At 38.6% G+C, this 16,835-nt stretch overlaps 1 long non-coding RNA gene across 3 annotated transcripts in view; it reads left to right on the forward strand.

Annotated features, from left to right (window-relative positions):
- LOC104985262 overlaps window positions 1-16,835 on the forward strand; it is a 52,693-nt gene that overhangs the window by 16,971 nt on the left and 18,887 nt on the right. The window contains exon 6 of one of the 3 annotated variants that reach the window (XR_824873.1): window positions 5,060-5,640. The exons of the other annotated variants lie outside the window; for them this stretch is intronic. This is a non-coding gene — a long non-coding RNA (uncharacterized LOC104985262). The remainder of the gene's footprint in view (window positions 1-5,059; window positions 5,641-16,835) is intronic. 3 annotated transcript variants of the gene reach the window in all.

Here is a 16,835-nt window from a genome sequence, read left to right on the forward strand (position 1 = left end):
TCCATCCTAAAGGAGATCAGTCTTGAGTGTTCATTGGAAGGACTGATGTTGAAGCTGAAACTCCAATACTTTGGCCACCTGATGCAAAGAGCTGACTCATTTGAAAAGACCGTGATGCTGGGAAAGATTAAAGGCAGGAGGAGAAGTGGACGACAGAGGATGAGATGGTTGGATGGCATCACCGACTCAATGGACATGAGTTTGGGTAAACTCCGGGAATTGGTGATGGACGGGGAGGCCTGGCATGCTGCAGTTCATGGAGTCACAAAGAGTGGGACACGACTGAGCGACTGAACTGAACCGAACTGATACATAAAAATTTATCATTAAGCATACAGTTCAGTGGCCTTAAGTGTATCCACATTGTTGTGTGACTGTTAACCACCATCCATCTCAGAACTTTTTCATTTTTCCAAACTAAAACTCTATACCATTAAAAAATTCCTTATTTCCCCTCCCTACCCTAAACTAATTATTTTAATTTTACGTATTTTTGCATGTGTTTACTTGTTTTGCTTGCTGTTTTTGTAAATGAATGTATATTGAATACTACATATATGTATGGAACTGGCCAGATCAGGGTGAAGTTAACATTTATAAAGAAGGCTGAGCAATTTGCCATTAGGTGGTTTCCTGGGTGACAGAGACTTGTATCATATTCTTTATCTTACATCTGCACTCCAGTCCGTGAAATGTGAAGAAGTACATAAGCTATTTTTTGTTTCAGAGTTTACCAGCAAAATGCCTAATTTTACCAGTCTGACAATTCTAAGCCAAGATTGAACTGAAATATTGCTTTGATTTCATCTGATATCTTGAGTACTTGAATGAACATATTGGCAAAATTGCTAAATGCAAAATGAATGGTAGCTTGATTATTTTTTTAAAGCCTGGAGAAATTTTTATATATGTATATATATATATTTTTTTTTTGAGGTGTCCTCTTTTTCTTTCTTTCTTTCTCTTTTTTCTTTCTTATGTTCAGTTGCACCTCTTCCTTCTCCTGCCCTGTAGGTCACCTATTTCTCATGGTTTTTACCTTTAGTCTTTTGCTTAGAAATCTCACTTTTTTCAGTTCACGGATATCTTTGTGAGAAAATAACTCCTAAGTCTATATAGTTGCCTCTTGAACAGTATGTGTTTGAACTGCGTGGATCCACTTATATGTCGAGTGTTTAATAATACTACACAATTTGTGACTGGTTGAATTTGCAGGTACAAAACTACAGATACCAAGGGCTGACTATAAAGTTGTACATGGGTTTTTGACTGGATGGAGGATTGGTACCCATAACTCTGTGTTGTTTAAGGGTCAAGCTAAGCTAAGTCACTTCAGTCGTGTCCGACTCTGTGCGACCCCATAGACAGCAGCCCACCAGGCTCCGCCGTCCCTGGGATTCTCCAGGCAAGAACGCTGGAGTGGGTTGCCATTTCCTTCTCCAATGCATGAAAGTGAAAAGTGAAAGTGAAGTCTCTTAGTCGTGTCTGACTCTTAGCGACCCCATGGACTGCAGCCCACCAGGCTCCTCCGTCCATGGGATTTTCCAGGCAAGGGTACTGGAGTGGGGTGCCGTTGCCTTCTCTGGAGTTGGGCACTACTTGCCACTAAACAACAACTGGACAGCATGGTGCTAGGTACTGCTGCTGCTGCTAAGTCGCTTCAGTCGTGTCCGACTCTGTGCGACCCCATAGACGGCAGCCCACCAGGCTCCCCCGTCCCTGGGATTCTCCAGGCAAGAACACTGGAGTGGGTTGCCATGTCCTTCTCCAATGCATGAAAGTGAAAAGTGAAAGTGAAGTCGATCAGTCTTGTCCGACCCTCAGCGACCCCATGGACTGGCAGCCTATCAGGCTCCTCTGTACTGGAGTGGGTTGTACTGGAGTGGGTTGCCATTGCCTTCTGCAGTTTAAGGGTCAACTACATTCTTAACCCTAAGTCATAGTTCTAAATCTAGAACTGTCCTGAAATTTTCTCTTACATGATCTGGTATCACCTCAAACATATCTAATATTGGACTTAACATTTTTCCTGCCACTTTAATCCTCCTCTTTTCTCTCTCTCTCTCTTTTTTTTTTTTTTTCCAAAAATAGCACTGCTGTTTTTGTCATTACCTAAGTTTGACATTTAGCAGTGATTTGCTGCTTCTTTCTGAATTCAACTAGTCACCAAATCCTACCAACTGTTTCTATTATTATGATCATTGTAACATATGACCCTTTCCATTTTTATTGTACTCTAGCCAATATAGGGCCTAATCAGCTGATACCTAGGTTACTGCAGTTGTCCCCTACTGATAGAGTTTTTCTCTTGAGTCCCTTATACCACTTTTTTTTCTGTAATTCTCACATAAAAGTTGTGAATGTCTATTTTGGATTATATTTAATTATGTCCCACTTCTCTTTTTCATCGTTGTACTCCCCAGAAGCCTTGCAACAACTGAGCGACTGAACTGAACTGAAATGTTTTTAAGAATATGGTGTTCTAACTATAATTATGTATTTTGAACAGCAATGCCATGTTCTTTCATTCATTTAACAAATATTTATTGAGTGCTTATTATGTGCCAAGGATGTGTAGCTAAGGGTATAATAATCATTATAGCAATTAACAAACAAAAACTTATGACTCTGGTGGCTTATATTCCAGTGAGGTCATGCAATGACAAAGGAGCAAAATGCATAATGTCTTAGATGGTGATAACTGAAAAGGAGAAACAAGTAAATGAAGTGGGAAAACAGGGAGTATAGAGGGTGAAAGGTCCTAGGAAGGCCCGTCTGTAAAGGTGGCATATCAGTAAAGACTTGAAGAAAATGAGTGGGAAAGGCAGCAAATATCTGAGGAAAAGAGGTTTCCAAGCAAAGGGAGCAGCAAGTGCAAAGGACCTTGGATGCAAGCATGTCTGGCATGATTGAATATTAGGGAGGAGTAGAGTGAGCTGGAAGATGGGTAATATTAATATAAATCAAAGGTCTATATTAGGAAGATAGGTATAGAGTGGAAAAATACAGATTGAGTGGGGCCTTGTAGGACACAATTAGGAGTGTGTTTTTTTTTTTTTTTTCTTTGAATGAAATGTTTAGCCTTGGGAAGATTTTGAAGTTACAAGTGACACGATCCTTCTTGTTAATAGAATCATTCTGGCAACTATAATTGAAAAGAGAGAGGAAGCAGGGAGATCAGATAGGAGCTTTGACACAGATCTCAGTGAGATATCATAGAGGCTCAGACTTCGGTGATTGCAGTGGGAGTAGTGAGAGGTATTCTGGTTTGGGATATAGTTGAAATAGAACCAATAGAATTTTCTGGTGGGTTGGATGTGAAGAATGAGGGGAAGTGGACAGTCAAGAATTATTTGAAGTTCTTTTGGCCTGAGCAGCTGAAGAATGGAGTTACTATTAACTGAGATAGAGGTGCATCTGAGAGGAGCAGGTTTGGTAGTAGGTTTGATAGGAGTTAAGCTTTGTACATGCTAAGTTTGTGATCCCAGCTTGACATCCAAGCAGAGCAAAACTGTCCAGGTGAGTATGAAAGTCAAAGTCAGAGTCACTCAGTCATGTCCAAATCTTTGCGACTCCATGCACTATACAGTCCGTGGTATTCTCCAGGCCAGAATACTGGAGTGGGTAGCCTTTCTCTTCTCCAAGGGATCTTCCCAACCCAGGGATTGAACCCAGGTCTCCTGCAATGAAGGCAGATTCTTTACCAGACCCAGGTCTCCCACAGTGCAGGCGGATTCTTTACCAGCTGGGCCGCAAGGGAAGCCCAGGAATACTTGAGTGGGTAACTTATCCCTTCTCCAGTGGATCTTCCTGACCCAGGAATTGAACCTGGGTCTCCTGAATTGCAGACAGATTCTTTACCAAGTGAGCTATCAGGGAAGTCCTATTAGGCTGAAATTTAGGAAGCAGTTCTGGGAGTCATCAGAATTGAGATAGTGTTTAAAACTATGAGACTGAGTCATCTGAAAATGTAGTAACAAAAGATTAAACTTTTTGAAATACTCTGTATCTCTGCTTAGTACATACCTCGAAAGGCTCCAGGTTCTCGTGGCCTTTCACAGTTAGTCTTGTATAAATCTCTTTTGTCAGTCACACTGGATCCTGTCACCACAGAATGATCTATTTCTTTAACAAACACCAATTATTCTTTCATTTTGTGAAAGTCTGCATATTTATTCCACTCCCCCTTTATCTTGTCTGTGTTGTGAAGTTCATTATATTTTTATATGTGTCGTTTTTTCCCCTAATAAGCTAATGAAATCTGTAGCAGGAGTCATGATTTTTAATATTTTCTACAATGATCAGAAGCCCAGATCTCCTCCTCAGGGGATATCTTTGGAGAAAGCCTTTACAAACATTAGAAACCTGGGGGAAGCAAGGCTGTTTAGAAGCATCTGGACATTAATTTTGGTTCCTCTCATTACATAAAAATTTGTAACTGATTGTGATCCTCAGATATACACTGTTGATACTATGTGTAAAATAGATAACTAATGAGAACCTACTGAGAGAGTCAAGTCCTAGGCAGGTTGGTAAGAAGTCTGGGGTCCCCGAGGAGGGGAGAGGGGCCTGGGGTTCTCAAGGAGGAGGTAGAGGTCTGGAATTCTCAGTGAGGAAGAAAGAACAATTCTTTGTTTTTTTTCTCTACATTCCTTAGTCTTAGTCACATAAAATGTTTTTTTAAGCCTGGAATTGATGATTCACACAACAAACAACTCAGTTTAAACTGGGTACTAAGGGTGATACAACAACAATGTATTCTGCTTGAGGACAGTTTCCTGAAAACCTTCTGACTAATCTTGTTATTGTAAAATGTTTATTATGGGAGTGGGTCAGGTAGGATCTTTCTTTTGTTAAGTTCTAATCCTGTTATCCTAAAATATAAATTGTGGGAGTGGGTCTGGTAAAATTTTTACAACCTTGAGACATTCTTTTGATTTATCATAATAGCTAATTTTAAAAGTGTATGATTCCCTTGCTAAAGACTAGCGAGTGGGGCACTCTCCACCCACCTCCACTGTCTAATGTCAGAAGGTTTCTCTGTCCTTTTTCACTGTAGTAAAACTCCTGCCACACAAGAGCCCTGAGTGGTCCACCCTGGTCTCTGGTCCTGAAGCTGAATCTTCTTCGGAGATCACAAATCCGACATCGTTCACTGTAAGCTATCACTACTACAGAGCACAGGGAGTTCTACTCAGTGTTCTTTGTTGACTTAAATGGGAAGGAAATCCAAAAAAGAGGAGATACATGTATGTATAAAGCTGATTCACTTTGCTGTATAGCAGAAACTAATACAACATTGGAAAGCAATTATACTCCAATAAAAATTTTTTAAACAGTGACCTCATTAGCACTGAGTTTGGCTCAGGAACCAGCAGGAACCCAGATGTTTGTAATATCTTCCCATTAAAGGGCATAACTTGTTAGAGATTGTTTTGCACAAAGTGGTGATGTAAGCCCTAAGCATAAAAGAGATTTGGAACCAAGAGAATTGAGCTGGCCAAATATCGCAAGACCCTACCTTGTCCTCTCACTGGTAGTGCCTGACTCTACAGGCCAACGGAAGGTCTGCTGAGATATGCTACATTTGTCCCTGCTTTTAGTGGTACCCTCACTGCTGAGATTTGAATCTTTGGCTAAGTAAGTCAGGAGGTAAATATAAACTGATCTTGTGTGTGTTCCCTCTAATTCATAGCTGATAGCTAACATTTATTTAGGGTTTACTGCTCTGAACCACTCACAGTTCTAATGCTCTATTTGTATTAACTCTCAATCTTCATAAGATCATATGAATTAGCTATTTTTAGTATATAGCTATTTTTAGGTAAGAAAATTGAAGAAAAGAAGACCAAGTAACTTTACTTAATAGCACTATTAATACTAAATGGAGGAATGGAATTTGATCCCAGGAAGTTTTGATCCAGAACTTTAATTTTTAACTGCTGAAATACTAAAAGCCAATTTTAATTATTTCTTTTTGTCTTCTCTTAGATGCCTCTATAATTTATAATATGCCACTATTTTTCTTGATCAGCTAAGGCAGTAAGTGTTGATGACCTGTCATTAAAGATTAGGCTTTAGGGAATTCCCTGGTGATCCAGTGGTTAGGATTCCCTGACTGCAGGGGAACTCTGTTTGACCCCTGGTCAGGGAACCAGATCCCACAAGCTGTGTGATGTGGCTTAAAAAAAAAAAAAAAAAAGATGAGGCTTTAGTTTATTTACACTACTCTTGTTCTACCCTAGTTTCCTTCAAATTTTATATGCTTAATTGATGTTATTTCCTCTGTTTCTGCAGCTCCAGTATACGTAAGCCTCTATTTTGTGTTCCATTAATTGTCAGCAGTATCTCTTATTTTCCTTTTTATAAAGCGAGACTATTATCAGTCATATCCTTTAACCTTTTTTCTGTCTTTTAACTTCTGTTAAATATGTTTACTTTAAAATGATCAAAGTTGATAATTATATTGTATTTAAAGAAGGCTAGAATATAAATATTATCAATTTTGATAATTTTAAAGTAGATATTTAACAGAACATTTATAATATTTAGATAAATGTAGATAATATTTATATTCTATTTAAATAAGGTGGACTTCCCGGTTAGCTTAGTTGGTGAAGAATCTGCCTGCAATGCAGGAGACCCCAGTTCAATTCCTGGGCCAGGAAGATCTGCTGGAGAAGGGATAGGCTATCCACTCCAGTATTCTTGGGCTTCCCTTGTGGCTCAGCTGGTAAAGAATCACCTGCAATGTGGGAGACCTTGGTCTGGTAAAGAATCTGCCTGTGATGCAGGAGACCCTTGTTCAGTCCCTGGGTTGGAAAGATCTGGGAAGGGAAAGGCTACCCACTCCAGTATTCTGGCCTGCAGAATTCCATGGACTGTATAGTCCATGGGGTCGCAAAGAGTTGGACACGACTGAGTGACTTTCACTAAAGAAGGCACTATAACATTATGGTTAAGAATGTAGATGTTGGAGCCAGGCCTCCTGGGTTCACATCCGACCTCTACCACATCCTGACTTTGTGATATTGGCAAATTATTTCATCTTTTGTACCTCACTTTCCTCAACTGTGAAATGGGGATAATAATGATATTATTTCACAGGATTAGTGTTACGACTAACTGACTTATTATATGTACAGTATTTAAAACAAGGCCTGGTACCTACTAAGTACTATATGAATGATTGCTATCAGTGTTATCATTATTCTGAAATCATAATGAACTCTTGCATGCTTTCAATTTATTCTAAAAGTTACAAATAGTACATCATGATTATATTTCTTTGTTTCTTGGTCCAAAATCATAACCTTAGCAATAAGGTTTTTAAGATCAAAGTCAAATGGGTTATATTTTCTTGTACACCATATATTTTAAAAATTATGTATATTTTAATTTTATTTATAATTGGATAATGAGTTTCTTTTGGAGCCCTTCCCAACCCCACTGAGTTTTGAATTTTTTTTTTTCCTTCTTATTGACAAAAAGAATATTTTATCATATTCTCAAAATTACCTGACTTTTCTGTTATACTTGATGATAAAAACTCACTTCCTTCTTGGAGATGGTCCTTTCATAGTCTGTGAAAGATAAAATTGATAAATTGGACTTTATCAAAATTAACAACTTTTGCTTTATAGGAGATACGTTAAGACAATGAAAAGTCTGATTATACCTAGGAGAAAATGTTTGCAAATCACATATCTAAAAAAAAAATGTATGTCTTGGATATGTAACAGATTTTTAAAGCTCACCAGTGAAACAGTCAATTATTTTAAAACTGGACAGAAGATCTGAGTAGACACTTTAAACAAGATTTATGGATGCCAAAAACCATATGAAGATAGTCAATATTATTTTTCACTAGGGAAGTGAGTGAAACAGTGAGGAGCTACATTGATTAGAATGGTTAAAATCCAAAAAATTGGGAGTACCAAATGCTGGTGCTCTCATGTGTGCTGGTAGAATGCACAAGGGTGTAGCCGCTTTGGAAGACATTCAGCAGTTTCTTATAAAATTAAACACAGACTTGTCATATGACCTAGCATTGCACTCCTAGGTATTTAGCAAGTGGATTTGAAAATGTATTTACATACAAAAACCTATGTGTGCTTTATTCACAACTGCTGTCTTTTTTTCATAATCATCAAAAAAGTGGAAGCAACCAAGAAATTCTTCAGTAATAGGTAAACAGATAATTAAAGGATGGTACAGCTATACAATGGGTATGAAAAGCAGGAATAACTATAGATTAATGCTGCAACTTATTTTGTATATTCAACAAGTATGGAATATGAATATGAATACTCATTCAGTGAGTATGTAAAACTCCAATACTTTGGCCACCTAATGTGAAGAACTGACTCATTGGAAAAGACCCTGATGCTGGGAAAGATTGAAGGCAGGAGGAGAAAGGGACGACAGAGGAGGAGATGGTTGGATGGCATCACAGACTCAGTGGACGTGAGTTTGAGTTGGTGTAAGCTGTAAGAGTTGGTGATGGACAGTGAAGCCTGGCCTGCTGCAGTCCATGAGGTCGCAAGAAGTTGGACATGACTGAGTGACTGAACTGTACTGAATGCTACAATATGAATGCATCTTAAATGCATTTTGCTGAAATAAAGAAGCTGGAGACTGAAAAGGCTACATACGAAATGATACCATTCACATGGCCTTTTAGAAAGGGCAAAACTATAGGGATGGAAAGCAGATCAGTGGCTGTCAGAGGTTTGAGGAAGGGGGAGTGTTTGACTTGGGGAAACGGGAGTTTTTAGGGTGATGAACTAAACTGTTGTGGTGGACATACGATGGTACATATTCTTTAAAATTCATAGAACTCTATAGCATAAAAAGTTAATGTATGCAGATTAAAAAAATCAACCAGGAGTTTGAGGGATCCCAAAATGGAATGCAGAGTAGTAAAAGAATCTAACAAATATTTTAGAAATGTATATGACATAGTCTCACTGAAGGAATGGGTAAAAAAATGCTTGATGTGAATAACTTTGGAAAAGAATGTTTTGACTCAGAATATGTAACATTAAAGACAAAAGTATACATAAACACTGTACTGTCATTGATAAAGTTGTTTCTCACAGGGGTGCAAATAATTCTGAAACCACTATACAAGTGTACTGGGAATGAATGAGTGTGTAAAAGTATGGTGGCTGATAGCCAGGTTTCTCACCATTGGAAAGGGAGATTGGAGATAAGCATGGGGAAATGCTGCAATGAACATAGTAGCTGACTGTTAAGATCATCAAAAGTAAGGTCTTTAGAAACTGTCTCCAGAAAAAGGTGGGAAAACATGATCACTAAATATGATATCCTGAATGGGATCTGGAACAGAAAGGACATTAGGGAGAAATTAGTGAAATCCACGTTAAATGTGTAGTGTGAAGAAATGAAAGTGTTAGTTGCTCAGTCATGTCTGTTTGCAACCTGATGGACTGTAGCCTGCCAGGCTTATAAAGTAAGATGTTAATAATATGGGAAACTGGTATATGGGAACTCTGTACTACTATCTTGATAACTTTTCTATAAATCAAGCTTTAAATTAAAAGCTTGTTTAAAAGTTAGTTTAAATTAAAAAACCTCAGTAAACAACGTTTAACTTACTATGATTATATAATGCAGAACCAAATAGCTTATACTATTATTACATTTTTTTTGTCTCTGTGTCCAAAATCATGACCCTAAAGAGAATATTTCTAGGATCACGGTCAAATAGATTACTTTTTTTCTTCTACTACATACATTTCTCAAAATTATATAATAGTTCAGTTTTCTTTATAGCTGCATCTTTGACTTTCATATATAGCTTTTTTTCCTCTCTAGAATTTAGAATTACTGTTTTTTTCTTCTAAATGATATAAGAATAAAATACCTTCATTATATTCTCAAAATAATCTGGTTTCTCTGTCATACTTAGTTTTAAGAATCCACTTTCTTCTTGGAGACAGTCTTTTTAGAGGCTTTTGTTTTAGTGTGAGATTTGTTATTCTCTAGGTCTGCCACGTGGTTGTCATTCTGGATCTTTCCTTTCTGTGTCATTGGACTAGATATTCTATTTCTTAGATCCTATGTTTTGTCTCTCACTTCATTTTGCTGAACTGCATCCTTGATGTCTTCAGAACATTGCTTAATAACAAATTTTAGGGTTGATCTGTGTGTGAGAGTGTTTTTGCCTGATCTTTATAGTTGATGGAGCTGTGGGTATAGAATTTTAAGTTCAAAGTTACAAACATTTTTTCTTCAGAACTTTGAAGGCGAAGCACATTGCCTTCAAGCAGTTTGTGTTGTTACCAAGAAGCCTGAATGCTGCTTATTTCTTACCTTCCAGAAGCTTTTAAAATATTTTTCATATATGCCTTATACTAAAGAATAAGTTTCAAGAATGTATCTAAATAAGGATCTTATTTTTATTCATTTGATTGGTGTTTGGTATATAGCTTTTCAATATAAAGACTTGCATTTTACTTAAGTTCTCTGAAATTTGCTTCTATTTAATTATTTCCTCCTCTATATTTTCTTGATTTTCTCTGTCTGGAACTTCTGTTTATCTGACATTGAATCTTTTAGATTTATATTCCATTTTTTATATCATTTGTTCCATATTTTCCTCTTTCTTTTTGCTGTATGTTCTAGGAAATACCTTTGCCTTTATTTTCTAGTCCTTTCAGAATGTTTTCAGCATTCTTTATAAGGATGATGAACTCTTGACTGAGGTCATGGGGGCAGTGAGCCTTGTGTGTCTCTCATCCTATCATCAGGCTAACCTAGACTTGTTTACATGACAGATGCAAGGATCTAAGTGAGGTAAGCAGTACTGGAAACACTTCTGAACTATACACTTTGAACTGGCTGAGAAATTAACACTGTCACTCTGTTGGACCCTTTTGACCAAAATAAGTCATAAAACCAGCCCAGATTCAAGAAATATTTGGTAAATATTTTGTTTATATTTTTTCTTTCACTGTGAAGGAGCTTTTTAGTTTGATGTAATCCCATTTATTCTTGCTTTTGTTGCTTATGCTTTTGGTATCATATCCATAAAATCATGGTCACATCCAATATCAAGGAGCTGTTACCCTATGTTTTCTTCTAGGACTTGTATAGTTTCAGGTCTTAAGTTTAGCATCCTTTTTGTCATCAGACCACTTGAGTCTGAAATGAATGTTGCAGTTCTGTAAGGTGTCTTATGGAAGTTTTGCAGAAAATTTGGAGAATCTTTAATCTGTATAATGGAGAGTGGCCTTTATCACCAGTCACCAGTGTCATATTTTGCAGTGTTCTCTTCTTTCCCCCTAACTCCTATCTGGATCACTACCCAGACACAATTGCCTTTATTTATTTATTTATTCATTTTTTGCATATGTCTCCTTTTGGCAATAGCCAAATAAATACATTTGCTCACCCTTGAGAATATTATACAAGATTCTAATCTACTTGTCCAAATGGTACCTGTTGTAGATACAAGACCTTCCAGTGTTTTCTGAACAAAGGAAAATTACCTTGACTTATTTTCTTTTCAGTAGAATGGGGAAATTTTTTGTGTGTGTGTGAAGTCTTTTGGGTGCATTGAGGTTTCTCTGGGAACAATTTTGGGATAAAGAAACTACTGCATAATCAAAAGAACATGAATATTTCTGCTGTCCAACTGTCTATAAGATTTTGCCTAAAGATTTTTCTTTGAAAAGGGCTATTAAATAGAGCTGCTAAAATAAATAATTAAAAGATAATGTAAATTTCAAAGTAGACTGCAGTAGCAAATTGATAAATAGGACTTTGGGCTGAGTTCTCAGAGCTGAGAACAGAGCATATTAGTGCCTATAGGTTTTAGAGCACGATATTACCTGATCTGTGTAGAGCTTGTTATGGTCACAGTTCTTGCTGGGGAAGCAGTTCTAGGCAGTCCTTGCAGATGTGGCTCAATGCAGTGCCACGGGACTTGTCCAGCTCATCAACAGCTGACTGGTGATGGTTGGACTTAGTACTCCATCCCTCCAGCTGTAGCCAGCCAGGGCCTATGAGGTGCTGCCACGAAGGCACTGCTGGCATAAGGGAAATGGTCATTTGCTGGTTAATGAAACTTTTTTTTTTTTAATTTAAGCAGAAGTTACATTGATATAGGCAGTTGGTTATAGGAGCAAGAATCAGGAAATGCAAGTAAATAACTGAGTCATATTAGTGTTGAAATAATAAAAAAGAGATCCACCAACTCCTGCTACAACTGCCTGAATCTAAATCTTAAAAAATGTTTTTTTCATCTGATCAGGTTCTATTTAAGTTTGATGTACGCTTGTTTTCAAGCATAAGTGAGATTTAGGATACTAGAAGTAATGCTCATGTTTTGTCAGTTTATAGGAGACATTATTTCCTACCTCATTCTTCATACATATCTACTTATCTGAGTGGCTCCAGTTGTTGCACTAGTGATTCTGTTTGAAATTTCCACTATAATCCTTGTCCACTTGAGCTGTAAGAACTGACAGCATCTTCAGTTGTCATCATGACTCCTTTAGGCATAGAAAGCGCAGTTAAGATTTTGTATCTGTTAGGAAAGGAAGGCTTGGTAAGATAGTGTTTATTTTACAGAGTAATAATCTTTTATCTGAATGTTGTTCTCAATTCTGTTCCAGAAAGTGTCACTGGCAAATAAAAACTTCACTTCTTTTAAAAATATTCTTCTAAAGAGAAAACATATAATAGGGAGTCAGGATTCCATAGAGTTCATGCTATTGGTTTCTAGTGGGCTTGAAATAAGAGATTTACCTGTGGTTATATAGAAATCTAGTAGGTGAAGTTGGAGAGAGAGAGAGAAGAGAGGGGAGGGAAAGGGAAACAGACCGGGAGAGGGAGGAAGAGCAGAAGAGAGGAGAGAGCATCTGAGAGAACACAGTCTTCTTTTCCAGGTTTATGCTTTTCCCATGAACCTGAGAGAATAATCTGGCCTGTATTAACAACTGCAGGCCCTCACTGAGTTTCTGAAGATTTTCTGGAGAGAAATTGTGTTGATATTCTCATGATCACTACCACCTCTGACTGTCAAGTAGATACTGGGGAAAACCTTCTCTCTCCCCAAGGTAAAGGTGGGGTGTGTAAATTAGAAATATAGAATGTGCAGGGAACCCCAGCCTGACCTTTTCTTGCTTTTCTTCCTGGTAGCTTTTCTCTCAGATACCACTGAAGTGACACCTTCTGACAACCTCTCTGTGACAGTGCCTCTTGGATGACTTCTTGTTGGCTGTCATCATAGGGGCCTGCCTTTAGCAGTTGTAGTTCTTTAGAGTCCCCAGTAATTCCCAGCTGCAGCTGTTCCCCGTGGTAGTGTTACACCTGGTTTGACCCTAGGCCTCTTGCTTACTCCTGTAGAAACATCGGGTGTTCTCAGCCTTGCTTTTAGCCTCAACTCTCACTAATTACTTCCTTCCTGCTCTCCTACCTTAATGGACTTACTCATACCAATATAGTGGTTTCCCAAATATAACCCACTGTTTGATACCTGCTCCTCTTCATGTCAGTGCCCAACTTTGGTTCAGGGGTTACTTATTTCTGTGATTTCCCAGGTAGAATTAACTACTGCCTCCTTTGTGCTCCGGACAAGGCAATGGCACCCCACTCCAGTACACTTGCCTGGAAAATCCCATGGATGGAGGAGCCTGGTAGGCTGCAGTCCATGGGGTCACTAGGAGTCGGACACGACTGAGCGACTTCACTTTCTCTTTTCACTTTCATGCATTGGAGAAGGAAATGGCAACCCACTCCAGTGTTCTTGCCTGGAGAATCCCAGGGACGGGGGAGCCTGGTGTGCTGCCGTCTATGGGGTCACACAGAGTCGGACACGACTGAAGCGACTTAGCATAGCATCCTTTGTGCTCCTCATCTGTTCTACAACATCTATCATAGCATCTGTAGTTCTTTGTCGTTTATGTCTCCCTTGAATGGAGCAGAAATGAATTATCCCCACCAAGCCCTGCACAAATTTCAGATTCTTGAGCAAATGTTGTTCTTTTAAGCTACTAAATTTGGGGGTAATTTGTTTTGCAGTCATAGAAACTGAGTTAGATTTTGGTATTTGGAGGTGGTTGCCATGTGACAGAAACCTCAAAATGTAGTGGTGACTGAAGCTAAACTAGATAGGACTAGACAGTGGGCAGAAGGTGGGAGGACATTGAAGAGAGTGTTAGTGGAAGCCGAATGGTCAAGGAGGATTTCAGTGAAGGTTTAAAGGAAAGTGAGGAAGTATCATTGAGAGCAGGAGAAAAGATCCTTGTTACGTAATAGCAGAAGGTTTAGCAACATTGTCACTTATGGTAATGTGGAAAAGAGAAAATGGTTATAATGAATTACACAAATTCACAGGTGTTGTCTGGCTGTTTCTTGCTGCTTATAGTAAACTTGACAGGAGGAAGTGCTGTGGTGTGATGGCTTGTATCCCTCAAAATTCATGTGCTGATGACCAGTGTGAAGGTGTTAGGAAACGGGGAGGTACTTAGGGAAGTCCTTAATTCTGAATGGTGGAGCCCTCAAGAATAAGAGACCATGCAGAGCTCCCTAGCCCTTTCCACCATGAGATAACACAGTGAGAAGGTGGCAGTCTGCCCCCCGGAACGTTCTGGCCTTCACCAGAACCTAACCATGCTGGCACACTGATCTTGGACTCCAGCCTCCACAGCTGTGAGAAATTAATTTTTGTGGTTTATGAGCCACCAAGCCTCTGGCCATTTCATTAATAGTAGTCCAATTAGACTAAGAGAGAGAAGCTAAGGAAAGAATTGTTAAAGGAACCAGAACTTCCTGAGTTTGAAAATAAAACTCTTTTTTTTCTAGTTTCTCCAGGTGGCAGACAATTTCCAAATTAAGAAAAATCTTATGGAAAGAGATTAAATCTAGAGTATTGTGATTTACTCTAGATTCACATGGTTTAACTATGAAACCAAGGAGTGATTGTGACACTCTTTGATAAGGCCTCAGGAAATTTAATGTCATGCCTCACCAAGGCAAGAAGTCTATCTTGAGGATATACCATGCCTCACACATCTTTACTAAACGAAAATGTCCTCTAAGAATTTTAACAGAATTGTCTCTCAGGATACCTAGAGGAAGCTCAAGGACATATACTGCAATTTATGAGTGTGATTTTTGTCTGATGGAGTGGATTATAAATTGATTCACAAGAAATCTACACAGTTAAAAGATTTTATTTTTTAGAGAAGTTTTAGGTTCACAACAAAATTCAGCAGAGAGCACAGAGAATTCCCACATACCCCCTGTCCCTCTCGTATACACCTGAATAGCACCTTTGGTAAAATCGATGAACCTGAACATTGATGCATCATTATCACCCCTGGTTTATAGTTTACAGAAGGTTTCACTCTTTTGTATATTCTATGTTGTTGTTCAGTTGCAAATTGTGTCTGACTCTCTGCAATCCTACGAATTGACATGTATCCACTATTCAAGCCCTTAAAAATCCTCTGTGCTTTGTCTTTTCACCTGCCCTATCCCAATCCCTTGTTGTTGTTCAGTCACCAAGTCATGTCCGACTCTTTTTGACCCCATGAATTGCAGCATGCTAGGCTTCTCTATCCATCACTATTGCCCTCAGTTTGCTCAAACTCATGTCCATTGAGACAGTGATGCCATCCAACCATCTCATCCTCTGTCGCCCCCTTCTCTTCTTGCCCTCAATTTCCCCCAGCATCAAGGTCTTTTCCAATGAGTCAGCTCTTTGCATCAGGTGGCCAAATTATTGAAGCTTCAGTTTCAGCATCAGTCCTTCCAATGAGTATTTAGGGTTGATTTCCTTTAGGATTGACTAGTTTGATCTCCCTGCTGTACAAGGGACTCTCAAAGGTCTTCTCCAACACCACAGTTTGAAAGTGTCAGTTCTTTGGCACTCAGCCTTCTTTATGGTCCAACTCTCACATCCATCCATATATGACTACTGGAAAATAGCTTTGACCATAGCTTTGACTATACAGACCTTTGTTGGCAAAGTAATGTCTGCTTTTTAATACACTGCCTAAGTTTGTCATAGCTGTTCTTCCAAGGAGTAGGCATCTTTTAATTTCATGGCTGCAGTCGTCATCCACATTGATTTTGGAGCCCAAGAAATTAAAATCTGTCACTGTTTCCACATTTCCCCCATCTTATTTGCCTTGAAGTGCTGTCATCTGCATATGTGAAGTTCTTGATATTTCTCTGAGCAGTTTTGATTCCAGCTTGTGATTCATCCATCCTGACATTTCACATGATGTACTCTGCATATAAGTTAAATAAGCAGGGTGACAATATACAGCCTTGATGTACTCCTTTTCCTATTTGGAACCAGTCCGTTGTTCCATGACAGTTCTAACTATTGCTTCCTGACATGCATACAGATTTCTCAAGAGGCAGATCAGTGGTCTGGTATTCCCATCTCTTTCAGAATTTTCCACAGTTGGTTGTGATCCACACAGTTAAAGACTGGCATAGTCAATAAAACGGAAGTAGATGTTTTTCTGGAACTCTTCTTGGTTGTTTGATGATCCAGCGGATGTTGGCAATTTGATCTTTGGTTCCTCTGCATTTTCTAAAACCAGCTTGAACATCTGGAAGTTCATGGTTCACGTACTGCTGAAGCCTGGCTTGGAGAATTTTGAACAGTACTTTACTAGCGTGTGAGATGAGTCAATTGTGTTGTAGTTTGAACATTCTATGGCATTGCCTTTCTTTGGGATTGGAATGAAAACTGACCTTTTCCAGTCCTGTGGCCACTGCTGAGTTTTCCAAATTTGCTGGCATATTGAGTGCAGCACTTTGACAGAATCATCTTTCAGGATTTGAAA

This window comes from Bison bison, unplaced genomic scaffold (genome assembly GCF_000754665.1).
Source record: "Bison bison bison isolate TAMUID 2011002044 unplaced genomic scaffold, Bison_UMD1.0 scf7180017864041, whole genome shotgun sequence".
In the NCBI taxonomy this organism is placed as follows: domain Eukaryota; kingdom Metazoa; phylum Chordata; class Mammalia; order Artiodactyla; family Bovidae; genus Bison; species Bison bison.